Source organism: Salmo trutta, chromosome 12, assembly GCF_901001165.1.
Source record: "Salmo trutta chromosome 12, fSalTru1.1, whole genome shotgun sequence".
In the NCBI taxonomy this organism is placed as follows: Eukaryota; Metazoa; Chordata; class Actinopteri; order Salmoniformes; family Salmonidae; genus Salmo; species Salmo trutta.
Window position 1 is genome coordinate 86,173,443 of NC_042968.1, and position 10,636 is coordinate 86,184,078.

The 10,636-nt window shown below is 45.2% G+C and overlaps 1 pseudogene; it reads left to right on the forward strand.

Annotated features, from left to right (window-relative positions):
* The first annotated feature begins 2,659 nt into the window (after nt 1-2,659).
* LOC115204556 (claudin-4-like) lies at nt 2,660-3,173 on the forward strand (annotated as a pseudogene).
* Nucleotides 3,174-10,636: the final 7,463 nt, after the last annotated feature.

Below are 10,636 nucleotides of genomic sequence, written 5' to 3' on the forward strand. Positions count from 1 at the left end.
TTGTATTGAAGTCAATGTAGCCAGAGGAGGATGGAAGCTAGCTGTCCTCCGGCTACACCATGGTGCTACCCCAAACAGTACAGTTGAAGTTACTGTCGACCTTCATTGCAAAACAGTGTATATTAATAAATGATTTGGTGACATGTGAATATATACTGCTCAAAAAAATAAAGGGAACACTTAAACAACACAATGTAACTCCAAGTCAATCACACTTCTGTGAAATCAAACTGTCCACTTAGGAAGCAACACTGATTGACAATAAATTTCACATGCTGTTGTGCAAATGGAATAGACAACAGGTGGAAATTATAGGCAATTAGCAAGACACCCCCAATAAAGGAGTGGTTCTGCAGGTGGTAACCACAGACCACTTCTCAGTTCCTATGCTTCCTGGCTGATGTTTTGGTCACTTTTGAATGCTGGTGGTGCTTTCACTCTAGTGGTAGCATGAGACGGAGTCTACAACCCACACAAGTGGCTCAGGTAGTGCAGCTCATCCAGGATGGCGAGCTGTGGCAAGAAGGTTTGCTGTGTCTGTCAGTGTAGTGTCCAGAGCATGGAGGCGCTACCAGGAGACAGGCCAATACATCAGGAGACGTGGAGGAGGCCGTAGGAGGGCAACAACCCAGCAGCAGGACCGCTACCTCCGCCTTTGTGCAAGGAGGAGCAGGAGGAGCACTGCCAGAGCCCTGCAAAATGACCTCCAGCAGGCCACAAATGTGCATGTGTCTGCTCAAACGGTCAGAAACAGACTCCATGAGGGTGGTATGAGGGCCCGACATCCACAGGTGGGGGTTGTGCTTACAGCCCAACACCGTGCAGGACGTTTGGCATTTGCCAGAGAACACCAAGATTGGCAAATTCGCCACTGGCGCCCTGTACTCTTCACAGATGAATGTAGGTTCATACTGAGCACATGTGACAGACGTGACAGTCTGAAGACGCTGTGGAGAACTTTCTGCTGCCTGCAACATCCTCCAGCATGACCGGTTTGGCAGTGGGTCAGTCATGGTGTGGGGTGGCATTTCTTTGGGGGGCCGCACAGCCCTCCATGTGCTCGCCAGAGGTAGCCTGACTGCCATTAGGTACCGAGATGAGATCCTCAGACCCCTTGTGAGACCATATGCTGGTGCGGTTGGCCCTGGGTTCCTCCTAATGCAAGACAATGCTAGACCTCATGTGGCTGGAGTGTGTCAGCAGTTTCTGCAAGAGGAAGGCATTGATGCTATGGACTGGCCCGCCCGTTCCCCAGACCTGAATCCAATTGAGCACATCTGGGACATCATGTCTCGCTCCATCCACCAATGCCACGTTGCACCACAGACTGTCCAGGAGTTGGCGGATGCTTTAGTCCACGTCTGGGAGGAGATCCCTCAGGAGACCATCCGCCACCTCATCAGGAGCATGCCCAGGCGTTGTAGGGAGGTCATACAGGCACGTGGAGGCCACACACACTACTGAGCCTCATTTTGACTTGTTTTAAAGGACATTACATCAAAGTTGGATCAGCCTGTAGTGTGGTTTTCCACTTTAATTTTGAGTGTGACTCCAAATCCAGACCTCCATGGGTTGATAAATTGGATTTCCATTGATTATTTGTGTGTGATTTTGTTGTCAGCACATTCAACTATGTAAAGAAAAAAGTATTTAATAAGATTATTTCATTCATTCAGATCTAGGATGTGTTATTTTAGTGTTCCCTTTATTTTTTTGAGCATTGTATTTAAAACAGTTCAATCTAAAAAGGATAACTTTTTTAATGTTTCACTATTTTAATTTTTATGACATTTCACTGAGGAGGATGGTCCTCCACTTCCTAATATGAGGAGCCTGCACTGTGTTCAATGTTAGAATATTGTAAGGGACCAGATAGGTGTGAAAGCAACATAGTTATTGTTCCACCTTGTTTTTAACACGTCAAAGGGGAGTTTATGACATATTGTGTTCAAATATTCAGTTAATTTAGACTGGGAGAAATTGAGGAGACTGCAGTGAAGGGACATATTCTCACTCTTTTCTCACTGATTTACTATACCCGTATTGATACCTCTGTATGTTTCTTTATAATGGGATGAATTTAAGTAGAGAAAGAATTTAATCAGAGGTTGATTGTTTAACCCTGTTAAAGATGTTCAAATAAAAACGTATCTGGCTGCAAAGTGTTTCCTGGTTGCTGCTGTGCATTTCCTGTTTATGTTCACCACGTTAACCACAAGCCTACAGTCAGTGACTGGGATCCTCTGACTTAAACATATATCATACTGTAGTGTAGAATTATTTCAACCATGTTTATGAAACTGTTATCATTAGTCTATTTAGTCTATTGTATAGTTTATTTCAGTCCATGAATCCAACCTTATAATTACTTATTTCACACTCAAGGGTTTCTCAGCATGTAGTTTCAATCTACCTGAATGTCACTAGTATCTCTGTCAAGTGTGTGTCAACCTCATACTGCCCCACATCTGAATGAATAGGTTGTTTCCCTGGCAGAAGATAGCAATATGGCAATATTGCACAAGATCCCCTAAGACTTTTTGAAAACTATCAAGCTTAATTCAGTTCTGTGCATTAATATTGAAAAACACTGGGCTATGGAAACATAAGATCATATAAGGCACTAGTGATATAATTTAATTGAGCCAGTGTGCAGAGTGGCCACCTTCAAATCAAATGAAATTTCATTTGTCACATGTGCCGAATACAACAGATGTAGTAGACCTTACAGCATCGTCACCTCTCATGTAACCTGGCACCTGGGACCTGACCTGGGACCTGATGCAGTGTAAGGTCAACGACTCCATGCTGGCCTTACCCCAGAACCTGCAGGCCGTCAGAGCCATGGCCATCATCACCATCATCTTCTGGGTTCTGGGAGTCTCCATAGTCAAGGCCAAGTGCACCAACTACATCAATAACAAAAAGTCTACGGCCAAAGTAATGACCATCTCCAGAATGATCTTCATCCTGGCTGTAATCCTGGTGCTCGTTCCTGTCTACTGGATGGCCAGCACCATTTGGGGGAGTTGGGGGTCTCGCTCTACATCTGCTGGGAGGCAGCGGCCCTGCTCCTGGTTATGGGGGTCATACTGTGCAGCTCCTGCCCACCTAGTGAGATTGAGTCATGTTTCTGGGAGCCTTTGGATGGATAGTCTCCCTAGTGCCCTGTGTTGTCTGTATAATAGTTTCTTATGGACCCACCAGTGGGGTCACATGGGCTCTGATGACGATCACCTCCATCTCCTCCATCCTGGGAACTCTAGGAGTGATGGGGTCCATCTTTGGGACCAAGTGCTGTATCTTCATCAAGAGTAACAGGACCAGGGTCAAAGTCAAGTTTATCAGTGGAACATTCTTTATCCTGGCTGGTATTCTCCAGCTCACCACTCTCTTCTTGGTTGACCAATACATGATACAGAATATCCCATACCTGCTGGATCATTTTGGTTTTTTGGGTTACTTGACTGAATTTAATAGGTGGTCTGGCTCCATGCTCCTGATAGGAGGGACCAAACTCTGCTGCTGCATCTTCAAGAGGAACCAGCCAGACTCAACAACCACTCAATCAGCCTCCTGCTAACAGCTCTGTCTTCAACAGGTCATAGAGGAGTTATGTCATATTGTGGTGGGACCATAGTCTGGTGTAGCTGCTGCTGCTACTTTAAGAGAGACATTCCCAACTTAACAACTCACTGAAATTCCATCACTAGTGTCTTATATGATCTTGTTACCATAGACCAGTGTTTTTCAATATAAATGCACAGAATTGAATTAAGCTTCATAGCCTTCAAAGAATTTCAGGGGATCTTGTGCAATATAGCCATATTGCATAGTTTTGCCTTGGCAACAACAAAACAGCTGGGGTAGAAACAGGCTTGACTAAGAAACTCACAACCACAGAAAGTCATCTTGAAACTAACAACCACAGACTTCACCACATCTGTACAGGTTGTGTTTCCATGGCAGCAGATTATGTCAACCACCCCTAGAGGGCTTCTGATTGGCCGGCATCTCTAGACACACAGAAGATCTCTGCAACAAATGTCTGTGAGAAAATAATGTTGAACAATCTGCTGTTGTAGAACTTTACCTGCAAAGACTGAAGCTGTAGGCCTGTAGAATCCAGGATCTTCTCTGGAAGTGTGACATCTCCTCTGTTCTGGATTCTATTTTCTGAGTCACATCCTTGTTCTTCCAGGAAGTGCAGGTGTAGGAGAGAGAGACGCTCACAGGGAGCCAGCATGCTAATGGGCATGGAGATCATGGGCATCACTATGGGAGTCATAGGATGGATTGTCTCCGTAGTGCCCTGTGCTTTGTTTACATCGGGAGTGATGGACTTTCCACAGTACAGAGAGGTCAATCTGGTTCAGATGACCTACTTCTCCATTTTCATAGGGTTGCTAGGGATGATATTCTCCATCTCAGGAACAAAGTTCACCAACTGTACCCAGAGGAATCCGAAGACGTCTAAAGCTGAAGTGATTATCTTTGGCGGAATATTCTTCATCCTGGCCGGTCTCATCCACCTGATCTTGATCTTCTTGGTTGTCCTTGACATGACACAAAACTCGGACCCTGAGAACTTCCTGCGGAGTAATAACCTTACGTTCTCAGCTGAATTTAATAGGTGGGCCGCTTCTCTGCTTCTGATAGGAGGAACTATACTCTGCTGCTGCTGCTGCTTCAAATCAAATCAAATGAATTTATATAGCCCTTCTTACATCAGCTGATATCTCAAAGTGCTGTACAGAAACCCAGCCTAAAACCCCAAACAGCAAGCAATGCAGGTGTAGAAGCACGGTGGCTAGGAAAAACTCCCTAGAAAGGCCAAAACCTAGGAAGAAACCTAGAGAGGAACCAGGCTATGAGGGTTGGCCAGTCCTCTTCTGGCTGTGCCGGGTGGAGATTATAACAGCACATGGCCTAGATGTTCAAATGTTCATAAATGACCAGCATTGTCAAATAATAATAATCATAGTAGTTGTCGAGGGTGCAACAAGTCAGTAACACAAGAGTAAGTGTCAGTTGGCTTTTTCATAGCCGATCTTTGAGAGTATCTCTACCGCTGTCTCTAGAGAGTTGAAAACAGCAGGTCTGGGACAGGTAGCACATCCGGTGAATAGGTCAGGGTTCCAGCAGCAATGATCAGCCAAACACAGCAATGATCAGCCAATCATTGCTGTGTTTGTAAATACAGTTGAAGTCAGAAGTTTCCTGTTTCCGGTCACAACTTGCAGACTTGTGCGTTTTTGTTGCCGTTTTTACTTTGCTACCTGACGGTTTTTACTTTTTCATTACCGTATATTTTTACTTTTTCACTCACTCAACTTTTTTTTCATTCAACTCTCCTACCCCGGAGGTTTTATCTGGACATGGTTCGGCAGGACTTCAAACAGCCGAAGCTAAGTAACATTAACATGATGCCTTCTAATTGCAGTCATTGTACTCATAATATACAGGAGAACGATCGCCTTACGGCGAGGATAGCTGTGCTGCAAGCCCAGCTTCAGACGCAATCGTTAGGCAAGGGTCATTTCAGTGTAGGAAAGGATGAAACAGCGTCTGTGTCACCAGCAAGTACAGATAGTAACGTTAGTATAAACCCCCTCGCACGGTCCCCGCAGCCGGACATCTTTCTCATGGTTTCTGGAGGGAAACGCTGTAGGAATGCTCAACCGGTGTCGCTTATTCAGCCGACAGAAACTTTCAACCGGTTCTCCCCGTTAAGCGAGTCGGAGTCGGAGGCCGAGACTTCTCTGGTCTCTGCTCCTCCCGTTGTGGGGTCTGAGACGCCGACGGCTCCCACCATTAGCTCTGACAAATTGAAAACCCTAGTCATTGGCGACTCCATTACCCGCAGTATTAGACTTAAAACTAATCATCCAGCGATCATACACTGTTTACCAGGGGGCAGGGCTACCGACGTTAAGGCTAATCTAAAGACGGTGCTGGCTAAAGCTAAAACTGGCGAGTGTAGAGAGTATAGAGATATTGTTATCCACGTCGGCACCAACGATGTTAGGATGAAACAGTCAGAGGTCACCAAGCGCAATATAGCTTCAGCGTGTAAATCAGCTAGAAAGATGTGTCGGCATCGAGTAATTGTCTCTGGCCCCCTCCCAGTTAGGGGGAGTGATGAGCTCTACAGCAGAGTCTCACAACTCAATCGCTGGATGAAAACTGTTTTCTGCCCCTCCCAAAAGATAGAATTTGTAGATAACTGGCCCTCTTTCTGGGATTCACCCACAAACAGGACCAAGCCTGGCCTGCTGAGGAGTGACGGACTCCATCCTAGCTGGAGGGGTGCTCTCATCTTATCTACGAACATAGACAGGGCTCTAACTCCTCTAGCTCCACAATGAAATAGGGTGCAGGCCAGGCAACAGGCTGTTAGCCAGCCTGCCAGCTTAGTGGAGTCTGCCACTAGCACAGTTAGCGTAGTCAGCTCAGCTTTCCCCATTGAGACCGTGTCTGTGCCTCGATCTTGGTTGGGCAAAATTAAAAATGGCGGTGTTCGCTTCAGTAATCTTACTAGTATAAAGACCTCCTCCATTCCTGCCATTATTGAAAGAGATTGTGATACTTCACATCTCAAAATTGGGTTACTTAATGTTAGATCCCTCACTTCCAAGGCAGTTATAGTCAATGAACTAATCACTGATCATAATCTTGATGTGATTGGCCTGACTGAAACATGGCTTAAGCCTGATGAATTTACTGTGTTAAATGAGGCCTCACCCCCTGGTTACACTAGTGACCAAACCCCCCGTGCATCCGGCAAAGGCGGAGGTGTTGCTAACATTTACGATAGCAAATTTCAATTTACAAAAAAAAAAACAATGACGTTTTCATCTTTTGAGATTCTAGTCATGAAATCTATGCAGCCTACTCAATCACTTTTTATAGCTACTGTTTACAGGCCTCCTGGGCCATATGCAGTGTTCCTTACTGAGTTCCCTGAATTCCTATCGGATCTTGTAGTCATAGCAGATAATATTCTAATTTTTGGTGACTTTAACATTCACATGGAAAAGTCCACAGACCCACTCCAAAAGGCTTTCGGAGCCATCATCGACTCAGTGGGTTTTGTCCAACATGTCTCTGGACCTACTCACTGCCACAGTCATACTCTGGACCTAGTTTTGTCCCATGGAATAAATGTTGTGGATCTTAATGTTTTTCCTCATAATCCTGGATTATCGGACCACCATTTTATTGCGTTTACAATTGCAACAAATAATCTGCTCAGACCCCAACCAAGGAAGATTAAAAGTCGTGCTATAAATTCTCAGACAACCCAAAGATTCCTTGATGCCCTTCCAGACTCCCTCTGCCTACCCAAGGACGTCAGAGGACAAGAATCAGTTAACCACCTAACCGAGGAACTCAATTCAACCTTGCGCAATACCCTAGATGCAGTTGCACCCCTAAAAATTAAAAACATCTGTCATAAGAAACTAGCTCCCTGGTATACAGAAAATACACGAGCTCTGAAGCAAGCTTCCAGAAAATTGGAACGGAAATGGCGCCACACTAAACTGGAAGTCTTCCGACTAGCTTGGAAAGACAGTACCGTGCAGTATCGAAGAGCCCTCACTGCTGCACGATCATCCTATTTTTCCAACTTAATTGAGGAAAATAAGAACAATCCGAAATTTCTTTTTGACACTGTCGCAAAGCTAACTAAAAAGCAGCATTCGCAAATGGAGGATGGCTTTCACTTCAGCAGTAATAAATTTATGAACTTTTTTGAGGAAAAGATCATGATCATTAGAAAGCAAATTACGGACTCATCTTTAAATCTGGGTATTCCTCCAGGGCTTCATTGTCCAGAGTCTGCACAACTCTGCCAGGACCTTGGCTCAAGGGAGATACTAAAGTGTTTTAGTACTATATCTCTTGACACAATGATGAAAATAATCATGGCCTCCAAACCCTCAAGCTGCATACTGGACCCTATTCCAACTAAACTACTGAAAGAGCTGCTTCCTGTGCTTGGCCCTCCTATGTTGAACATAATAAACGGCTCTCTATCCACCGGATGTGTACCAAGCTCACTAAAAGTGGCAGTAATAAAGCCTCTCTTGAAAAAGCCGAATCTTGACCCAGAAATTATAAAAAACTATCGGCCTATATCGAATCTTCCATTCCTCTCAAAAATTTTAGAAAAAGTTGTTGCGCAGCAACTCACTGCCTTCCTGAAGACAAACAATGTATACGAAACGCTTCAGTCTGGTTTTAGACCCATCATAGCACTGAGACTGCACTTGTGAAGGTGGTAAATGACCTTTTAATGACGTCAGACCGAGGCTCTGCATCTGTCCTCGTGCTCCTAGATCTTAGTGCCGCTTTTGATACCATCGATCACCACATTCTTTTGGAGAGATTGGAAACCCAAATTGGTCTACATGGACAAGTTCTGGCCTGGTTTAGATCTTATCTGTCGGAAAGATATCAGTTTGTCTCTGTGAATGGTTCGTCCTCTGACAAATCAATTGTAAATTTCGGTGTTCCTCAAGGTTCCGTTCTAGGACCACTATTGTTTTCTCTATATATTTTACCTCTTGGGGATGTCATTCGAAAACATAATGTTAAATTTCACTGCTATGCGGACGACACACAGCTGTACATTTCAATGAAACATGGTGAAGCCCCAAAATTGCCCTCGCTAGAAGCCTGTGTTTCAGACATAAGGAAGTGGATGGCTGCAAATTTTCTACTTTTAAACTCGGACAAAACAGAGATGCTTGTCCTAGGTCCCAAGAAACAAAGAGATCTTCTGTTGAATCTGACAATTAATCTAGATGGTTGTACAGTCGTCTCAAATAAAACTGTGAAGGACCTCGGCGTTACTCTGGACCCTGATCTCTCTTTTGAAGAACATATCAAGACTGCTTCAAGGACAGCTTTTTTCCATCTACGTAACATTGCAAAAATCAGAAACTTTCTGTCCAAAAATGACGCAGAAAAATTAATCCATGCTTTTGTTACTTCTAGGCTCGACTACTGCAATGCTCTACTTTCCGGCTACCCGGATAAAGCACTAAACAAACTTCAGTTAGTGCTAAATACGGCTGCTAGAATCCTGACTAGAACCAAAAAATTTGATCATATTACTCCAGTGCTAGCTTCCCTACACTGGCTTCCTGTTAAGGCAAGGGCTGATTTCAAGGTTTTACTGCTAACCTACAAAGCATTACATGGGCTTGCTCCTACCTATCTTTCCGATTTGGTCCTGCCGTACATACCTACACGTACGCTACGGTCACAAGACGCAGGCCTCCTAATTGTCCCTAGAATTTCTAAGCAAACGGCTGGAGGTAGGGCTTTCTCCTATAGAGCTCCATTTTTATGGAATGGTCTGCCTACCCATGTGAGAGACGCAGACTCAGTCTCAACCTTTAAGTCTTTACTGAAGACTTATCTCTTCAGTAGGTCCTATGATTAAGTATAGTCTGGCCCAGGAGTGTGAAGGTGAACGGAAAGGCTGGAGCAACGAACCGCCCTTGCTGTCTCTGCCTTGTCGGTTCCCCTCTTCCCACTGGGATTCTCTGCCTCTAACCCTTTTACAGGGGCTGAGTCACTGACTTACTGGTGTTCTTCCATGCCGTCCATGGGAGGGGTGCGTCACTTGAGTAGGTTGAGCCACTGACGTGGTCTTCCTGTCTGGGTTGCCCCCCCCCCTTTGGGTTGTGCCGTGGCGGACATCTTTGTGGGCTATACTCGGCCTTGTCTTCGGACGGTAGTTGGTGGTTGTAGATATCCCTCTAGTGGTGTGGGGGCTGTGCTTTGGCAAAGTGGGTGGGGTTATATCCTGCCTGTTTGGCCCTGTCCGGGGGTATCATCGGATGGGGCCACAGTGTCTTCTGATCCCTCCTGTCTCAGCCTCCAGTATTTATGCTGCAGTAGTTTATGTGTCGGGGGGCTAGGGTCAGTCTGTTACATCTGGAGTATTCTCTTGTCTTATCCAGTGTCCTGTGTGAATGTAAATATGCTCTCTCTAATTCTCTCTTTCTTTCTTTCTTTCTCTCGGAGGACCTGAGCCCTAGGACTACCTGGCATGATGACTTCTTGCTGTCCCCAGTCCACCTGGCCATGCTGCTGCTCCAGTTTCAACTGTTCTGCCTGCGGCTACGGAACCCTGACCTGTTCACCAGACGTGCTTGTTGCACCCTCGACAATTACTATGATTATTATTATTTGACCATGCTGGTCATTTACGAACATTTTAACATCTTGACCATGTTCTGTTATAATATCCACCCGGCACAGCCAGAAGAGGACTGGCCACCCCTCATAGCCTGGTTCCTCTCTAGGTTTCTTCCTAGGTTTTTGGCCTTTCTCAGGAGTTTTTCCTAGGGAGTTTTTCCCAGCCACCGTGCTTCTTTCACATGCATTGCTTGCTGTTTGGGGTTTTAGGCTGGGTTTCTGTACAGCACTTTGAGATTTCAGCTGATGTACGAAGGGCTATATAAATAAATTTGATTTGATTTGATTTGATTTGACAACAGGCTGGGACAGGTAGCACGTCCGGTGAACAGGTCAAGGTTCCATAGCTGCAGGCAGAACAGTTGGAACTGGAGCAGCAGCACGGCCAGGTGAACTGGGGACAGCAAGGACTCATCAAGCC